At 37.8% G+C, this 19,964-nt stretch overlaps 1 pseudogene; it reads right to left on the minus strand.

Annotated features, from left to right (window-relative positions):
- Nucleotides 1-956: 956 nt before the first annotated feature.
- On the minus strand, nt 957-2,639 carry LOC122746480 (annotated as a pseudogene).
- Nucleotides 2,640-19,964: the final 17,325 nt, after the last annotated feature.

Raw genomic sequence — 19,964 nt, forward strand, 5'->3', positions numbered from 1 at the left:
CCATGCCGAGTCTCCAATTCATTCAAATTACCCCCTGGGCTGTCCCCATTATAATTTGGCCAGTCCCTTGTGGACATAGGGGAATTATACAGTTGTTCTTTTCTATAATCCCTTCAAGTAAATACCCACCTCCTCTTAGGCTTTTTCAAGATTACATCTTTTCAGTCTGATCATAATGAAGCAAAGATGGGGTGATAGAAACTCCAAATCACAATTAATTTCTTACAGAAGACAGCTTATGAAAGAAGAAATGGAAAACCAACCAGACATAACTGTTCCTTCTATATAAAAAATCCATGACTATTGACTGCCTTGAGTGAGCTTGCTTTGGTTTTGTGGTGATCAAAAAGGTTTGAGAGATAGAGATACTGAGTAATTTAAAAATTTTGTTAATAAGGCTAGCACATTATTAATAAAAGGATAGTTATTTTGCTATCTGTCTTCCACCAAAAACAATCATGGATACAGATTCAGTGCTTATATATGGGGTTTTTTTTGGAAGAGCAGTGATAATGAACTCTTTAAAAAAGGTGGGAGGGACTCTGGATCTCCCCAAATAATTAGTTATTAATAATAATTTCTCTCAGTCTGAAGGTGATTGCAGCTCAGGCAATCTGTACTGACTAGAAGGAGTAATTGAGAGCTCAAAAGAAGAGAATGTGCCAATTCCAAGGACAACTTCTCTAAAGGACCATTACTAACTCCTTTTCTCCTGCAATGGCTTAAAGACCATATCATTCAAGGTTCCAACACTCTCCAAGATTTTATGTTCCTTAGCTGCCTCTGTTTCCCCAAATTTTCCCCTAGTCTTTCATTTTAGACCTTTGTCCTCCCTTTTGTAAATTTCAGTGCATTATAATGGACAGCTTAGAAAAACTCCCAGGTAGGAGGGGCTGGGCCTCCAGAAGTACAGGGGAGGACAAGCAGAGTCCCAACAGCTCTACGAAGTCAATAAGTCAATTCCTGGAGCCAGAGCAGCATAGGAGGCTGCAGGCAGAGTCACCGCCATGCTGGATCTTGCCAGAAGTAGGGCCATCCTGAAACTTTTGATGTAGGCCTGCACCTAAATACCCTGGGCCTCACCTTCAGACTGGTACTACCTGATAGTCTCAAAGGAGTCATTGAAAAGAGCAATGAAAAGGTTGAGAACCATGTAAATGAAGAGGCTGATGAAGTAAAATAGAGCTGGAAGAAAAGCCAAACCAGGCCACTATATGCTTGCATGGCTATACAATTTATAAACATGTCATCCCTATTGAAGAGTGAGAACAGGCACTCAGTCACCATAGAGAGGAAATGAAACTTTATATGGCATGGTCCCAGTGCTAGCCGGCCATGGAAACAGTACCCCAGGTAGATGACATCCACATAATAGTAGAAATGCATGACACTGGACAAGGCAACTCAGAGTATGGCAATGAAGATATTATAATTCTGAAAGGAGGTAAGATATTTCATTATATCAACCCAGATAAGCAGAGTGGAGGTACCCAGAAGTATGCTGCAAATGGCATAGCTGGTCAAGGTTTTGGCCTCAATTCCATTGTTCATTATGGTGCCAGATATGGTATGTCACTAGGCACAAGAAGGATATGCCAGACTTTTCCAAACTCTAGTCACTCCCACAGGTTCAAGGCAAGACCCTGGTGGCAACACAGGAAATGGTCAAATTGAGTTTACAGCAGGAAACCATGCAGCAGGGAATGGGCACAGAGAAGGAAGGATAGGGAGAAAGTCAGAATTACCAAAGAAGAGAAGAAACCAGTTGTCTCCATGTCTAAAGACATTGGGATTTTTACACTTTTAAATGTGGGCAACTGGTCTCTAAACTGATAGGAACTCACCCACTGTGGGCTTTGTTGTTAAATGTAATCTGGATGGTGAAGGTATAACAGTCTAGGATTTCATTGTTGATAATGATCTGCAGGTTTATGGTCTTGAGCTGGAAATGGATGATGAAATTGATCAGCTTGTGAAACTTAAGCGTGAAGTTCTTGTAGCTACCTGTAATGGGAATAGAAGGAACTCCTTTTCTGAAGGCAGAAGGTATTGCTCTGCAGGGTCGACCATGATGCAATTGGTGATGACCTTTGGATCAATGTTGAAGATATCGTTTCAAGGATTGATGTGCCCATAACAATAATACTGTTGGTACAATGCTAGGGCCAAGCTGTTTGCTTCAGGGCAACCCCACCAAGTACATAGGCATATCTTCCCAGGAACCACTGAAGGATTCACAGGTACTGCTCCCTAGCAAAGATGATGGACAGGTTGAGGTCATCCTGAGTATAGACAGCATATCTATCATCAATCTCTTCTGTGTAAATACTTGAGGAAGAGGTACTTGAAAGCCACCATATTATCCTATCAGAACACCATAATCTGGTTACTGAACCCAAACAGGATGAACTGCATGGTGACAAAGAGGATCTTGGCAACCTGAAGCATTAGCTTGAATAGCTTTCAACCCTTGGCAAGGAACTTGTCACAGGGGCTCATAAAGAAATACTTGAGACACCATTGTAGGTCTTTCCCCTCACTGACAGGTAAAGACTCTCCCTGGACCCATAGCCAGGAACAGAACTGGAACTAAGCAATAGTCCTCGCTCTGAGCCACTCTGACCTGTGAGGTCAACCATGCTCAACCTGCCTGGACTGGACTGGAACCAACCAGCCTGGAGAGGATGATTCCAAGCTTTGGACAAAGTCTCAAGCCTAGCTTCAAACCTTCCACATCAGTTGACCATATAAGTTCTATTAAAGTAAGGAATAACTATCTACCAACAGTCTTCACCCATGGAATAATGGAGTTACAGCCATCTCATATAGTTATTAGGAAAATATTATTCTCCACTTAACCATATAGTGTTTCTCCTCTTCCCCAAAGTAAGCAGAAGACTGTGAGATTTAAAATTGGATATTAGATCATAAATCTCCCCTCTTTAACCTTTCCCTTAATTTATCTCCCAGACTAGTAAATGGAAGAAGCTTCTGGTTTTCTAGTTAGAGCTTTTATTGTATGGTAGTCACAAGGTGATGTTGATTAGCATAGGAAAGTAGAAACACAATACAAATCGTCTTAAGTCTAAGCTTAGTCTATATTCCATATAAAACTCACCAAAAGCCGAAGGCCACCTTTGGGGAGAGAGAGACCGTGTCAAGCGCGTGCTGCTGCTAACCGCAAGCCGGGCCCACTCGAACTCTCATCAGCATCAGCCTGTGCAGCGCAGTCAGGAGACCAGCAGAGCAAGAAAAAACTCCACTTCCGTTCTCTCCTTGCCTTTTAAGCTCACACCCTGGAAGTAGAGTGCTAGCAGGCAGTCTGATGTGCGAAGCAGGCGGACTGGCTTGCGTAGCTCATGCCGTTGGTCTCCTCCCCGAAAGGGTGGTCCTTAAAAAAAACTGGCATTTTTCAGTTATCCTAACTGACTGTTAAGAAACTTTCATATTTTTTTACCACAAGACCAAACAGCAGACTTGGTGTCATAGAATGGCATTTCTTTCTCTTACTCTAAATGAAAGAAACTGGTGTGGGATGCAACAATATTGATTCTCTTCCCTTGACAGGCAGGAAATCTGATCCTAATTATGGAAGGAGATGACTAAAAGTTACACTAACTGTGGAATGCTGGAAGATTACGGAAATCTTTGCTGATCTCAAAAAAGGCCAAAGATTGAGCTCTAAGAAAAATACTCCTTTAGTTTTATAGCAATGAGTTAATGGCCGTTCTTTGGTTCCAGTGATTCAAGTAGTTTAAATTAAATTAAATTAAATTATACTATATCCAGCCCACATCTCCCCCAGAATACAGTGAGGGACAGCCATGTTTTTCAATTAAATCTAAGAATATGATGGTAATGATATGTGAAAGGAAGGAAGGAAGGAAGGAAGGAAGGAAGGAAGGAAGGAAGGAAGGGAGGAAGGGAGGAAGGGAGGAAGGGAGGAAGGGAGGAAGGGAGGAAGGGAGGAAGGGAGGAAGGGAGGAAGGGAGGAAGGGAGGAAGGGAGGAAGGGAGGAAGGGAGGAAGGGAGGAAGGGAGGAAGGGAGGAAGGGAGGAAGGGAGGAAGGGAGGAAGGAAGGAAGGAAGGAAGGGAGGAAGGAAGGAAGGAAGGAAGGAAGGAAGGAAGGAAGGAAAGATCTTATTTGTGATGAATTCATGTAGGTGTCTATTTATCACTAGTTCCCTTTTTTAAGTGCTTACTTCCATCCCTTTAATCTCATGTTCTAGAATTTTACAAAAAAGTGAAATCAAGCTTACTGAATTGTAGTATAAACATTTCTATTTCTTTGCCAGTTTTAAAATAGATTGATGTTTGCTTATCTTCAATGCAGCAGTTCTTCCAGTACAGCAAATATATGGCCAGGGGATATTGTCCAGGGCACAATTTATACTATCACTCCAATTACTTTATGATATAAAGATAATAGCAATAATTGAAATAAATCCATTTTAAAAGCACTTTTTTTTCCTTCAGAGCCTGTAAAACTTGAGACTTAAATTCATTTAAGTCTTAGCCCTTTGTTTTCTCCTATTCAAAGATAAAAATGTCTCTAAAGATTTAGGGCCTTTGCAACTTCCATTTCATTAAACATATGTGATAGAATTGACCTTAGAATGAAATAAATGGAAGTTAAAATATTTCTGTGAATGAGAGATTCCAACTAGGTCACCTGACTACTATCTAGTATTCAGGGCCATGTCTAAATGGAATGCAATCTTATCTGTAAACTGAGGCACAAACCCTACAGGACCTGGATCCCACTTTTCCCAAGGGAAGAAAACCAGGAGACCATGCCTATAAAAGTCAAGAGTGATCTTTATTTAGCAAGTACAAATATGATCATATGAAGCAGACAGCCTAATGCTGAAACAACTTAACTAGGAGAAAACAGGGAGTAGTTTTCATAATTTTCAGACAAAGGGATACAGGAAATGGGCAGATCCAGGACAGGGACAGGGGTACAGGGTGTGTTACAGATGGAAAGTTCCAGGAATGAGGGCTGAAGTTTCAGGAACAGGGGCACTGACTTCTTAGCACATTGAAACAGGATAAACACAATGACTCAGAGAGTCCAAGACTCCAGTACAAACAACAAGATAAACTGGATATCTCCAAGAGTCCAAGGTTAGCCAATAGCTCAGAGTCTGCTCAAGGCCAGTTTGAGTTAAGCTAGTTTCAGGGTCATGAATTCTCCACTTCCAGCTAGTTGGGTTTACTCTTGGTCACTGAAAAGGATTGTTGGTTTGTCAACACATTCTGTATCCTAATTGGTCAAGTTAGTCCCGTTCCCCCCTGTCTTGGTTTCCTGGATAATTGGGGAATTCCAGGGAAATCAAGGTAGTTAGCACATTCATTTTCACATATCCAAATCCAAAATAATTTTTCAGAGAATATTGCCTCCTTTTGATTTTTGCCACATTCTTCCATAGAAGCAAATTCTGGATGGCAATCAATATTTTCCAGTGTGAAATGCTATCTATGCCTGAAATGTACCCCTTTTTATTTCTACCTATTGGATTTCTTGTCCTTCTTCAAGTCCCAAATAAAATTTCATTTTCTAGAGCAAACTTTTTCCCAACCCCTCTTATTTCTAGTGTTTTTCCTCTGTGAATTATTTTTTTTCTATTTATCTCTCTCTACATATATAGTTTGTATGGATGTGTGTTTTTATTTGCTTGTTTGTTGCTTCTTCCATTTGAATGTGAGCTCTTTGAGAGGAGGAACTTTTTTTTTGTATTTGTATTTCCAGTGCTTGGCAAAGTTCTTGACACATAATAGGTGCCTAATAAATGCTCACTGACTCATTGACTGTTCTCTCTCAAGTACCAATCATGAAAAATGCATGAAACACATTCCTTATTGGGCACAAAACAAATTTTAATAATTCTTTCCAAATGAAATAATAATGATTTTAGACTATCTCTAATTCCTTCTAATTAGCCTCTGGAGGCAGATTTAGTCAGCTGGCAGGCCTGCAAGTACAATTCTTCAAGAAACCTACTCTATCAGACTTTTGAATGCTGGAAACCAAGGAAGTTAGCTAAAGGATATAGTACTTTCTTGGCCTATGTACCATATTGGCAATTAACCTTGTCCAGAGTAGGTTTCTTTTGTGACATTGAAAATTATTACTATAGACACCAATTTGGAGTAAGCATATTATTAATTTATCAAAATTATACCAGTAAAGGATTAACCATGTGTCTCCCTAATTTCTCATGGTTCCAGACCACATGGTAAAGACAGAGAAAGCAGAGGGAGAACTTTAACATGCCAGTTAGCACTAGCAGGAGAAAAGCCCCAAAATACCCAGAAAAGTGACCCAAAAGCCCTCACATGGCATCTTCCAAGGGTTTTTTGATAGAACAATTAGATCTAATTGGGTCATTATATATCAAACAAATCTAATTAGTTAGCATTATTCAAATCCATTGGTTGACATGACTTGAAGGTAGTCTATAATATAACAAACTCCAGGGATGACATCAGGGAAAGAAATGCAAAAACCTCTCACTCAAGTTGTTCAAGGCAAAGTCCACTATCTAGGTGTGGCTTAATCCTATCAGTCCTTCAGCAATCTAGACAAAAGAATCTTTCTCCATTCCTTTTGCTCCCTTGGGTTTGACCCAAATGAGATCTGACTTTCTGGAGTTGGAGGGGCAGGGAGGGGACTGACTGATCTCTGAGTCCCCCAAGAAATTGATTATTAATAATTAATTATTTTCTCATGCTTCTATAAAATTCTCTATAGTTCATTCAAATGGACCAAAGATATTATATAATTCATGTGATCAATGATTATCCAAGTATTTGATTTGGAATGTCTGTTGTGATTTCCTACACAGCAAACATATCTCATAACAATGCCTTGCTTAGGAAATATTTGTTTACTAACATCCAAAAGAATGCATAGAATATAGTGGGTAGAATTCTAGACTTGAAATGAGGACCTGACTTTAAATTCTGGTCCTGCCACTTGCTACTTTCGTTACTTTAGGCAAATCCCTTATTTATTCTGTTTCAGTTCCATCATCTGTTAAATGAGGAGACTGGACTCAATGACCTCTAAAATCTCTTCAAATTCTAAATCTATTATGAAGTTAAAAGTGAGATAGAGGGGCAGCTAGGTAGCACAGTGGATAGAGCACTTGCCCAGGAGTCAGAAGTACCTGAGTTCAAATCCAGTCTCAGACACTTGACACTGACTAGCTGTGTGACCCTGGGCAAATCACTTAACCCCAATTGCCTCACAAAAAAATAAGTGAGACTGAGAGAGAAGTCAATGAGGAAAATATCTGCAAGCTTGCTGGTCTTTTCTATTACATGATTTCTTGAGAGCAAATCTGTCTTATACCTCTTCTTATCCCCACAGAACTTAATAGTGCCTTGCACATAAATGTACACATGCATGCACACATACAATGAACATGCATGGAATGTATGGATGAAAGCATATCAGGAGAGCGGGCCAAAGTTTGATATATTTTGCTCAATAATTTATTTTGGAAAAATTGATATTTAACTATATCTACTTTTTGGTTGCTTGTGCCATTTAGATATGGGACCCCTGTCTAGAAATATTGTCTAAAGCAAATATTTGAAAGGTCATCACAGATAAGAGGGATAAGATTTGGTTTGTTTAGCACAAAGGACAAGAATAAGACCAAAGGATAGAAGATAAAAAGAAAGATTTCACACCTATGTAAAAAGAAAAATTCCTAACATGTAAAGCATCCTGCAGCTAGGTGGCACAGTAGATAGAGTGCCAGGCTTGCAGTCAGGAAGACTCATCTTCTTGAGTTAGAATCTGGTCTCAGACACATACTAGCTCTGTGACCCTGGGCAAGTCATTTAATCCTTTTGCCTCAATTCCTCATCTATAAAATGAGTTGGAGAAGCAAATGTCAATCACTCCAATGTCTTTGCCAAGAAAACCCCAAATGGGGTCATGAAGAGTTGGACATGAATGAAAAAAACTGACATCAACAAAATGTGATGGGCTTCCTTAGTGCATAGTGAGTTGTCTGTAACCAAAGGTGTCAAAGTGATCCTGGCTGAACATTTGGAGATGTTATAGAAAAGATTCATGATTTCAGTAGGCATTGAACCTAGATAACCTCTGAGATTAGGTTCCTACTCAAAGAAAAAGAAAATTCTGTATAATACCTAAATTGGGAGCTAAACTATATAAACTATATTAATAATGCTAATATCAAAGTGAAGTGATAGAAGGCAGAAAGAGAGGGAGAGTCATAAAATATACAATGAAATAATTAAATTCGATAAGACACATTTTGAGTGCCAGATCTATGCTAAGAATGCTGTATAAAAGTGGTTGGGACTACTGCCCTAAATTTAACTCTAAAAGGAAACTCTATGCCTACCCTTCCACATACTTGAAGACTATTTCCAACTCTAACCCCCAAATTCAATATAGCTAAAAATACACTCATCATTTCTCTCCCATTTAAGTAAATTCTCTTGGTTTCTATTTTTCTAGGAATGGTACTAGCATTCTCATCTAAGCTCAGAACCTTTAAAAAATCTTTAATTAATCCTTTACCCTTTATTCCAACATTTTGTGAATTGACCATTAAAAATATGAGAGACATGGTATCTGGGTAATTTAATCATTTTATTAATCAGGCCAACAGGTTGTTAATAAAAGGATGGTCATTAGACAACTCTCTCAGACCAAAAATAAAAATGGCAGTAGACTCACAGTTTATATACCCTTCTAAATATAGGTTGCATCAATAGCAATCAAATCTAATTGGTTGATGTGATTGGAGGTGGCCTAATTTAAAATGAAGAACTGAGGGTCACTTGGATTGGGAAAGTATGTCTATATAAGGCTACCAATTCAAAGAATGTAGACCCTACCCAAGCTGAACTGAGCACAATAGCTTCTAGCTGGTTGTGGTCCAGTGCAAGAAAGTCCAAATCTTATCAGAAGAAGGAGGGAGCTTGAAATCTCCCAAGATTTCAGTTATTAATAATTATTTTTCACAGTTAGATATCAAATCCTGGCAATTTCCCCTCTACCATAAATCTTTCTTTTCTCTCTCATCATCCTAGCTCAGGCTCTTATTTCTTCACACATATATTATTACATTTGCATTTGCATTATGGATCTCTTTTCCTCCCATATTTTTTCTTCCAATCTAAACAGCACAATATTGTATGATGAATGTTCTTAAGATACCATCTTGATCATGTTTATACTTCCCACAAATGAACAATGACACTATACATAAGGCACAGTACTTTCTTCAGGACAGGTACTCAATATGTATTTGTTGTGGAATCTTTGATACTCATTAACCTAGAATTCAAGAACCTCTTCGCTTTGGTCAATAGTTTTCCATGCTTATCTTCTCCTGTTTGCCTGTATGAACTTTCTGTACCCTCCAAACTAACATCCTTGCAATTTAATCAAATATTTTATTTTTCACTGTTTCTCAAAGGATCAAAGAATTTATAATATAAAGATGCCTTAATAATTAGTTCAACCTCAACAACCAACAATATCTTTCTTTGGGCAAATCTCAATCTCTCAATGTCCTTATCTATAAAATAAGGGAATTGAGCAAGATTATCTCCAAAATCCCTTCAAGCTAGAAAATTCAAGGGTTCTTTGATTCAACCTTCCCTTATCATCCCTCCCAGAATTGATCCTTCCTTCCTTCAGACTCCTATAATACTAATTGCTAGACTACTCTTAGCACTTTATTACATACTGTATTTTGATCATTTGTGTCTAAATATTATCCCTCAAAACAGATCATAATAGGCAGGGGGAACTGTGTCTAGTTCTTCATGCACCTAACATATAACACTGAGCCCCATACCTTGGGAATGAATGCTTGACTCAGTTGGTAACAGAGTGGATAGAACACTGACCTTGAATTTAGGAAGATGTAAAGTTAGGAAGCTCTAAATCCCTAAGCCTGGGCTTGGATGAAGATGAATAATTTGTGAGGAAATGTAACAGGTTTAAAACTACATGGGAAAGCTAAATGGTTTTAGATAAAGTAATATCTATAGTTACTGTTAGAAGTCTAAAGGAAAATTCCTCCCATTGGCTCAAATAGATAAGCAAAACCCTAAGTTTGAAAATAAATGGCTTACTAGGGAAACTTGATTCAAGAGATTCCTACTATCTCCAAGAGGAAAAAAAAAACAACTACCTCTTCCAACTAAAAGCATACTACTTAAGCCAGAGAGCGTATAGTCATACTAAAATGTGGCCAGCCAATTCTAAAATTTAGCCCATAGGTACCCAAGATAATCTGAAGTAAATTCCACAAATCTAAGACTGAGCCTTAAGGAATCAGGGTTTTAACATATTTTCCCCTTTTTGTTCCAGTTATTTCAGGAATTGTGTCCCTTTCTGCTGGGAAAATCACTTGTCTGAAATGGATATTGCTCTTTCTAGGCCAAAGGAGAATGGAGCCCACTTTAAATTTTTATTAGCTTCACCATGCTTCATTCATCCTCCTTGTCACACAGTGCTATTAGAGTGCAATTACTTGATGAATTCCACTGAAGGAGGGAAGAAAATACTAAATGATATTCACTTAGTTGCAACTCGAAAGTCTGATCTCATTTCAGACTAGAGTCCTAGCTATAGCAGAAGCATAGGAAATTGTTAGAGAGCAGGTTATCAAGCCATAAAGTTGTGAACTTCCTTTGTGGAGTTAGAAAATTCCATGTATTCCCAAAAGGATCTGACAGTTGATTTCATGGTTCATAAAAGTGATCATTTCATGGAGTTCCTAGTTTTGTTGTTGTTTTTTGTGGGGCAATGAGGGTTAAGTAACTTGCTCAGGGTCACACAGCTAATAAGTATCAAGTGTCTGAGGCTGGATTTGAACTCAGTTTCTCCTGAATTCAGGCCCGGTGCTTTATCCACTATGCCACCTAGCTGTCCCAAGTTTCTAGTATTTGGGTTTTTTTTTTTTTAAACCTGATTTCTAATATTAAAGTGAAAAGAGAAAATGACTGAAATGGTACTTCTAGCCACATTTATTTTCCAAAGCACTTTTAACCACCAGGGGGCACTGCTGGCCATTTAGCAAATCTTGTTAAACAATAAGGACTGGGGTCTTGCACTTCCCTGACCAAGTGTTACACACATGCCAGAGGGCATTTAGGGGTTCTTTGCTACTCAGAGAACAGGATGTCAATATCCTTTCTGGGTGAAAGTATTTGAATAATTAGTCTTAGGGTTAAATCTGTGGATTTTTCCAAGTCATCTCTAGTCTCTGCCTCCAACCACTGGGAGATTCCACCCTTTCCTGTGGTCTTTCATTAGGGTAATCTAGTAACAACAAATAGCATTTTATAGCACTCTAAGATTTATAAAGTGCATAACATATATTACATCATTTGAGTCTCACAATAACTGTAAAGTAGGTGCTATTATTATACCCATTTTATAGATAAAGAACTGAAGCTGAAAATGATTAATTGATTGACCCAAGGTCATACAGCTAGACTCAGAGGAATCAAACATTTGCTAAGCACCTACTATGTATCAGGTACTATGCTAAGCACCGGGGATATAAAGATTAATCTTAACAAAGTTCTTGCCCGCAAGGAGCTCACAATATAAAACACATTAAAAGAAGCTAGAAAGAGGAGGAGTACCTGCTACAAAGACATGGAAAAGTCTTTTGTACTGAGATGGGAAATGTTCTGGTCACTCCTTTTCTAAATCTGAGGCAGAATTTGAACTCAGGTCTTGCTGATTCCAACCTGTCATTCTATCCATCCATCTAGCTGCCTTAACAAAAAAGTATATGATTGATATGTATATACAAACAGAGAGCTAGGTAGATAGAGTGCCAGGTCTGAAGACTAATATTCCTGTGTTCAGATTTAATCTTGGACACTTACTAGGTATATAACCCTCAGCAAGTCACTTAACCCCATTTGCCTCAGTTTCCTCATCTGTAAAATGATGGAGAAGGAAATAAAGGGCAAACCACTCCTGTATCTTTGCCAAGAAAGCCCTAAATTTGGTCATGAAGAGTTGGACAGGACTGAAATGACTGAACAAGAACAATATTCTAGACAGACGAATAGTATACTCAATATACAGATGTGACTCCAACCCAAGAGTTCTAGGAACATAGTTCATGTACTTAGATTCATACGTCCCCCATCAGCTAATTTCAGACATAACTTGCTAATTTTTCCAGATGCTTTGCTACTTATAACCCACCAGATGGTCATTGTCCAATTAGTAGGGAAACTGGGAACCCAGAGTACTGATTTATTCTCTAGTCACTTCTTCATTCATCGCTCTATTGCTGGCTGGGATCTTGGATCTTGCTTTCCAGATATTTCTCAGAATAGCTAGCTCTTCAGCTAGAACATATAGGACCCCAAACACAATTAATTCATGGCTTTGTTCATTACTAGTGGAACAAAGGAGTGGACCCAAGTATAGGCCCAGACAATAAGAGAGATTCTCCCAATGCCTTAGTCCCTCTTTCTTTCTCTATTACCCTTGAATTCCTCATCTTTTATATGTTTGCTACTTCTTTCATCTGAGGCAGTTGCTCTCTCAATAACCGAATTTTGTTCACTCTGTCTTTCTCTTACTTGTAGTCTACTAGGTTCCTGTCCCATTAGTCACATTAATGAAAAGGGGTTAAGGAGTGATGATATCTCCACTTATTATGAATGTATAATTTCAGTTCTATTGATAATACAATTGTTGTCCTATGTTTCAAGGTTTTTGATTTATCACTTTGGTTTTTGGATGGTTTTCCCTAAGTCCTAGAGGAAGGAACCCAGAGCTATTATCAAAAGTATCCGTACCAAACTTCATTTCTGCTCAGCATAAATTGAAACAGCAAAATCAAGATGATAGTAACTGATAAAGAAGCAAGTTTTTAAAGAAACATTTGTTTCTAGTCTTCTGAAAAACTTCATGTGCAATACTTGCTCAAAAATTATTGATAATCATTTTAATGTGATAACATCTGCAAATTTTGTTTTCTTTCCAGTTCCCTGGGATGTGGTTTATTTGAACCTGGAAACTTGAACTAAATTTTTAAAAAAAATTGTTTATCCCTTTATTATGGATTTACCCAATCAATCAGGGAGTGAATATTTATTGAGCATCTACTATGTATCCAGCAAGGTAAGGGGCGGGGGCGGAGAAGAGAACTATAAATCATATCCTCTGACCTTGAGGGACTAAAGACTGTAAGAGAAATTCATAATAGCATCTAATTGAGAATTTAGATTTGATATATACATTATCCTTACTTTAGTAGCCTACAGGATAATATTCATGTGGGATAAAGCAATCCAGAAAGGCTTCCCATAGAAATAGGATTTGAGAAAGTGCTTTAAGTATGTGTAGTATTTGGAGATAAAGAGAGGGGAAAAGAGGGTATCCTAAACCCATATGGCAACAATTTCTGTATAAAGAGCTTTTGGTTAGTGTTTTGAAGACCTGAATTCAGCCACAAGATCCAAGGTCCAGGAAAGTTTCCTTAGTTCTTTTTTGTTTTTGTTTTTGTTTTTTGAGGGGCAATTGGGGTTAGGTGACTTGCCCAGGGTCACACAGCTAGTAAGTGTTAAGTGTCTGAGGCCGGATTTGAACTCAGGTACTTCTGAATCCAGGGCCGGTGCTCTATCCACTGCGCCATCTAGCTGCCCCTCCTTAGTTCTTTAGACCTTATTTCCCTTACCTATAAATTGTGGGGAAGAGATGCATTAGATTAGACCAGTGGTCAGCATAATTTTTAAAATTATTCTTTTCTTTTGGTTCCATACAAAAATGGATTGCAGGCTGGATTTGGTGCACTGGACAGAAAATGTCAACCCTAGTAATAGATGATACCTAAGGACCCTTCCAGCTTTATAAACAACAACAAAAAATATTTTCTCTACGTTCTACCTCCCCGCAAGTGAAAAAAAAAAAGAAAAATCATTGTAACATATATACACAGTTATGGTTTATAGCTCTGATTATATGAATAAAAAGACATTCTCCCTTTTTGCACAAAATTAATGAAAACATCAGTCACCTAAGTTAAAGAGAGTAAAAATAAGTGGTTCTCATTTAGTTGTTCAATGGTCTACAGGGTTTGTGTGAAAAATCTTTTAATGATGCCTTATGCAATGGATAAATGCCCAACAATATTACAAATATATATTTCCTCTGTAAAAAGTGTGAATGTTTGAAGCATTATAGGTTTGTTACTGTAGTGTCTAAAAATCATCATGATCATATGCACAAATGTTTCGGTGACCCTCAATCTGTCATCCAATTGCTTCCAAACCACCCCAAATATTCAATGTTCAAGTGTAAACCAATTCCCAAAGGACAGTTATGTGTGTGCCCTCATTTACATTCTGTACACTAGACCAGAGTAACTCCTTCAGTCCCTTCTGTTAACATATCTAATGACATATAATTACATGCTATCACATGATCAAGGTGCTATGAATTTTTACATTCTTATAGAGCAAATATTATTCTGCTCAAAAACCATGATCGAGGGGTGGAGCCAAGATGGGGGAGAGGAAGCAGCAAGCTGCCTGAGCTCTCCTTCTGTTCCCTCAAAAAGAACATTAAATCAAGCCTCTGGACAGATTCTGGAACTACAGAACCTGCAAAGAGACAGAGAGACACAATCTTCCAACCAGAGATAATTTAGAAGACTTCAGGAAAAGGTCAGTCTGACTTGGGAAAAAGGGAGGCCCAGCGCAGGGCAGCAGCCCAGCAACGAGGGGGTCGGGGCAAGTCAGAAGGAGCTGCGGGCCACAGCCAAACAACTGAGGCCCCTGGAACCTGGCTCAAAAATCTGGTGGCCAAGAAGGACAGTGGAAAAACCTACCTGCACCGGCCGGGAGGGCCATGAACAGGACAGGTGGGATCAGGCGCCAGTATCGGGCACCTAGCCGAGCGCTCAGACAGGAAGTGCAGGGGGGCGAACTGCACACACTATAAAGGCCTCGGAGTAAAAAGCCAGTCACACAGCACCTATACCCCTGCACAAGAAGCCCAAAACAGGGACCCTGGTGCCCCCAGAGCAGACCTCAACTTAAAAAATAAACAAACAAGCTGCAATAATGAGTAAGAAGCAAAAAAGAGCCCTCTCCATTGAGAGCTTCTGTATCGATAAGGAAAAAGCCAACGCAAACTCAGATGAGGACAATACCCTCAAATTGCCTACATGTGAAGCCTCACGAGGGAAGGTGAATTGGTCTCAAGAAGAAAAAGCCTTCCTGGAAGAGCTCAAAAAGGATTTTAAAAATCAACTGAGAGAGGTAGAAGAAAAAATGGGGAGAGAAATGAAAGCAAAACAAGAAAACTATGAAAAAAGAATCAGCAGCTTGGAAAAGGAAGCACAAAGATTGACTGGCCAAATGGAAAAAAAGGTGCAGAATCTCATTGAAGAAAACACTGCCTTAAAAAATTCACTTGGCCAAATGGAAAAAAAGGTGCAGAATCTTACTGAAGAAAACAATTCCTTAAAAATTAAAATTGGACAGTTGCAAGATAAGGAATCCATGAGACACCAGGAATCAGTCAAGCAGAATCAAAAGAATGAAAAAATAGAAGAAAATGTGAAATACCTCATTGGAAAGACAACTGATCTGGAAAACAGATCAAGGAGAGACAATTTGAGAATCATTGGACTGCCTGAAAGCCATGACCAGAAAAAGAATCTAGACACCATATTCCAGGAAATTATTAAGGAGAACTGCTCTGATATCATAGAATCAGAGGATAAAATCATCATTGAAAGAATCCACCGATCACCTCCTGAAAGAGACCCCAAAAGGAATACTCCGAGGAATATTGTAGCCAAATTCCAGAATTATCAGGTGAAGGAGAAAATACTCCAAGCAGCCAGAAAGAAGCAATTTAAATATCATGGAGCCACAGTCAGGATTGCTCAGGACCTGGCAGCTTCAACATTAAAGGACCGCAAGGCTTGGAATATGATATTCCGGAAGGCAAAGGAGCTTGGATTGCAGCCAAGAATCTAATACCCAGCAAAACTGAGCACTCTCTTTCAGGGGAAAAGATAGACATGTAATAATATTGGGGACTTTCAATGTTTCCTGAGGAAAAGACCAGAATTGAATAGAAAATTCGTTCTTAACATACAAGACTCAAGAGAAGGTTAAAAAGGTAAACAGAGGGGAAAAGAAGTTACTCAATTAGGTTAAAATGTTTATATCCCTACACGAGAAGATAATACTCATAACTCTTAAGAACTGTAAATCTATTTGGGCAGAGAGAAGGTCTTTACACAGAGGGTATAAATATAAATTGTCTTTGATCTGATGATACAAAAAAAATTTAAGGGTTTAAAAAGGCAGTCTATGGGTAAGAGAGGAAAGTGGAGGTGAAATGGGATGAATTATATCATATGAAGAGATAAAAAAGAAAACCTATTACAATAGAGGGAAAGAAAGGAGGGATGAACATTGTTTCAACCCTACTCTCATTATATTTGATTCAAAGAGGGAATAACATATATGTTCATTGGGATAAAGAAACTTAACTCATTCTTTAGGGAAGGGAAAGGGGAAGGGAAAGGGGGGACTGATAGAAGGGAGGACAAAAGCAAGGGAGAAAAGGGTAAAGAAAAGAGAGGGGGTGATAAAAAGGGAGGGCAGATAGGGGAGGCAGGTGTAAGAAGTAAAACATCAGTGAGGAGGAATAGGGTGAAAGAAGGGGGGAAAAGTACAAAGGGGGTAAATAGAATGGAGGGGAATAGACAGTCAGTAATAATAACTGTGGATGTGAATGGGATGAACTCTGCTATAAAATGGAAGTGAATTGCAGAGTGGATTAAAAACCAGAATCCTACAATATGCTGTTTATAAGAAACACATTTGAAGCAGAGAGATACTCACAGAGTAAAGGTAAAAGGCTGGAGCAAAATATATCATGCTTCAGCTAAAGTAAAAAAAGCAGGGGTAGCAATCCTTAGACAAAGTGTAGGCAAAAATAGATCTCATTAAATGAGATAAGGAAATGGGGGCAGCTAGATGGCACAGTGGTAAAGCACCGGCCCTGGATTCAGGAGTACTTGAGTTCAAAATCCAGCCTCAGACACTTGACACTTACTAGCTATGTGACCCTGGGCAAGTCACTTAACCCTCATTGCCCTGAAAAACAAAAAAAAAAAAAAAGAGAGAGAGATAAGGAAGGAAATTACATCTTGCTTAAAGGTACTATAGATAATGAAGTAATATCAATATTAAATATGTATGTGCCAAGTGGTATAGCATCCAAGTTCTTAGAGGAGAAGTTAAATGCGTTACAAGAGGAATTAGACAGTAATACCATACTAGTGGGGGATCTGAATCTCCCCCTCTCAGAATTAGATAAATCTAGCCGAAAAATAAATAAGAAAGAAGTGAAAGAGGGAAATAGATTACTAGAAAATTTAGACATGATAGATGTCTGGAGAAAATTGAATGGGGATAGAAAGGAATATACCTTTTTCTCAGTAGTACATGGCACATTTTCAAAAATTGACCATGTATTAGGGCACAAAAAAATCATAGTCAAATTTAGAAAGGCAGAAATAGTAAATGCATCCTTTACAGATCATGATGCAATAAAAATTACATGTAAGAAAGATCCAGGGAAAAGTAGAATGAAAATCAATTGGAAACTAAATAATTTCATTCTAAAGAACGAATGGGCCAAACAACAAATCATAGAAACAATCAATAACTATGTCCAAGAGAATTACAATAATGAGACAACATACCCAAATCTATGAGATGCAGCCAAAGCAGTGCTTAGGGGGAAATTTATAGCTCTAAATGCTTACATGAATAAAAAAGAGAAAGAGGAGATTAATGAATTGGGCATGCAACTTAAAAAGCTAGAAAAAGAACAAATTAGAAATCCCCAATTAGACACTAAATTAGAGATCCTGAAAATTAAAGGAGAAATTAATAAGATTGAAAGCAAAAACCTATAGAATTAATCAATAAAACTAAGAGCTGTTTTTATGAAAAAAACAATAAAATAGATAAAATATTGGTTAATTTGATTTAAAAAACAAGAAAACCAAATTACTAGTATCAAAAATGAAAAGGGTGATGTTACCACCAATGGAGTGGAAATTAAATCAATAATTAGGAATTATTTTGCCCAACTGTATGCCAATAAATTTGACAATCTAAATTAAATGGATGAATATTTACAAAAATACAAACTGCTCAGGTTAACTGAAGAAGAAATAAAATCCTTAAATAAACCCATATTAGAAAAAGAAATTGAACAAGCCATTAATGAACTCCCAAGAAAAAATCCCCAGGGCCAGATGGGTTTACGGGTGAATTTTACCAAACATTTAAAGAACAATTAATTCCAATATTATACAAATTATTTGGAAAAATAGGTGAAGAAGGAGTTCTACCAAATTGGTTTTATGACACAAATATGGTGGTGATACCAAAACCAGGCAAAGCAAAAACAGAGAAAGAAAATTATAGACCAATTTCCCTAATGAATATTGATGCTAAAATCTTAAATAAGATATTAGCAAGGAGATTACAGCAAGTGATCACCAGGATAATACACTATGACCAGGTGGGATTTATACCAGGAATGCAAGGCTGGTTCAACATTAGGAAAACTATTAACATAATCAACCACATCAATAAGAAAACCAACCAAAATCATATGATTATCTCAATAGATGCAGAGAAAGCTTTTGACAAAGTACAGCACCCATTCCTAATAAAAACACTAGAGAGTTTAGGAATAGGTGAAGCTTTCCTTAGAATAATAAACAGTATCTACCTAACGCCATCAGCAAGTATTATATGCAATGGAGATAAATTAGAGGCCTTACCAATAAGATCAGAGGTGAAACAGGGATGCCCATTATCACCACTATTATTTAATATTTTCCTAGAAATGTTAGCTTTAGCAATCAGAGAAGAGAAAGGAATTAAAGGAATTAGAGTAGGCAAGGAGGAAACAAAACTATCACTCTTTGCAGATGATATGATGGCATACTTAAGGAATCCTCGAGAATCAACTCAAAAATTACTTGAAACAATTAACAACTTTAGCAAAGTAGCAGGATATAAAATAAATCCACATAAATCATCAGCATTTCAATACATGACCAACAAAGTCCAGCAGCAAGAGATAGAAAGAGAAATTCCATTTAAAGTAACAATAGATAATATAAAACACTTGGGAGTCTACTTGCCAAGACAAACCCAGGAACTCTAGGAACACAACTACCAAACACTCTTCACACAAATCCAATCAGATCTAAATAATTGGAAAGATATCAATTGCTCATGGATAGGCAGAGCTAATATAGTAAAAATGACAATATTGCCTAAATTAATTTACTTATTCAGTGCCATACCAATCAGACTACCTAAAAATTATTTTATAGAGCTAGAAAAAATAATGACAAAATTCATCTGGAAAAACAAAAAAATCAAGAATATCCAGGGAAATAATGAAAAAAAATTCACAGGAAGATGGGTTAGCGGTACCAAACCTGGAGCTTTACTATAAAGTGGCAGTCATCAAAACTATCTGGTACTGGCTGAAAAATAGAGTGGTAGATCAATGGAATAGGCTAGGCTCAGGAAATGCAGTAGTAAATGACACTAGTAATGTAGTGTTTGATAAACCCAAAGACTCCAGCTTCTTGGATAGGAACTCAGTATTTGACAAAAACTGCTGGGAAAACTGGAAGATAGTATGGCAGAAATTAGGCATAGACCAACATCTGACACCTTATCCTAAAATAAGGTCAAAATGGATACACAATTTAGACATAAGAGGTGATACCATAGGTACATTAGGAGTGAAAGGAATAGTCTACAAATCAGATCTTTGGAAAGGAAAACAGTTTATGACCAAACAAGAGATAGAGTATATTATAAAATGCAAAATGGATGGTTTTGATTACATTAAATTAAAAAAC

Source organism: Dromiciops gliroides, chromosome 1 (genome assembly GCF_019393635.1).
Source record: "Dromiciops gliroides isolate mDroGli1 chromosome 1, mDroGli1.pri, whole genome shotgun sequence".
Classification (NCBI taxonomy): Eukaryota; Metazoa; Chordata; class Mammalia; order Microbiotheria; family Microbiotheriidae; genus Dromiciops; species Dromiciops gliroides.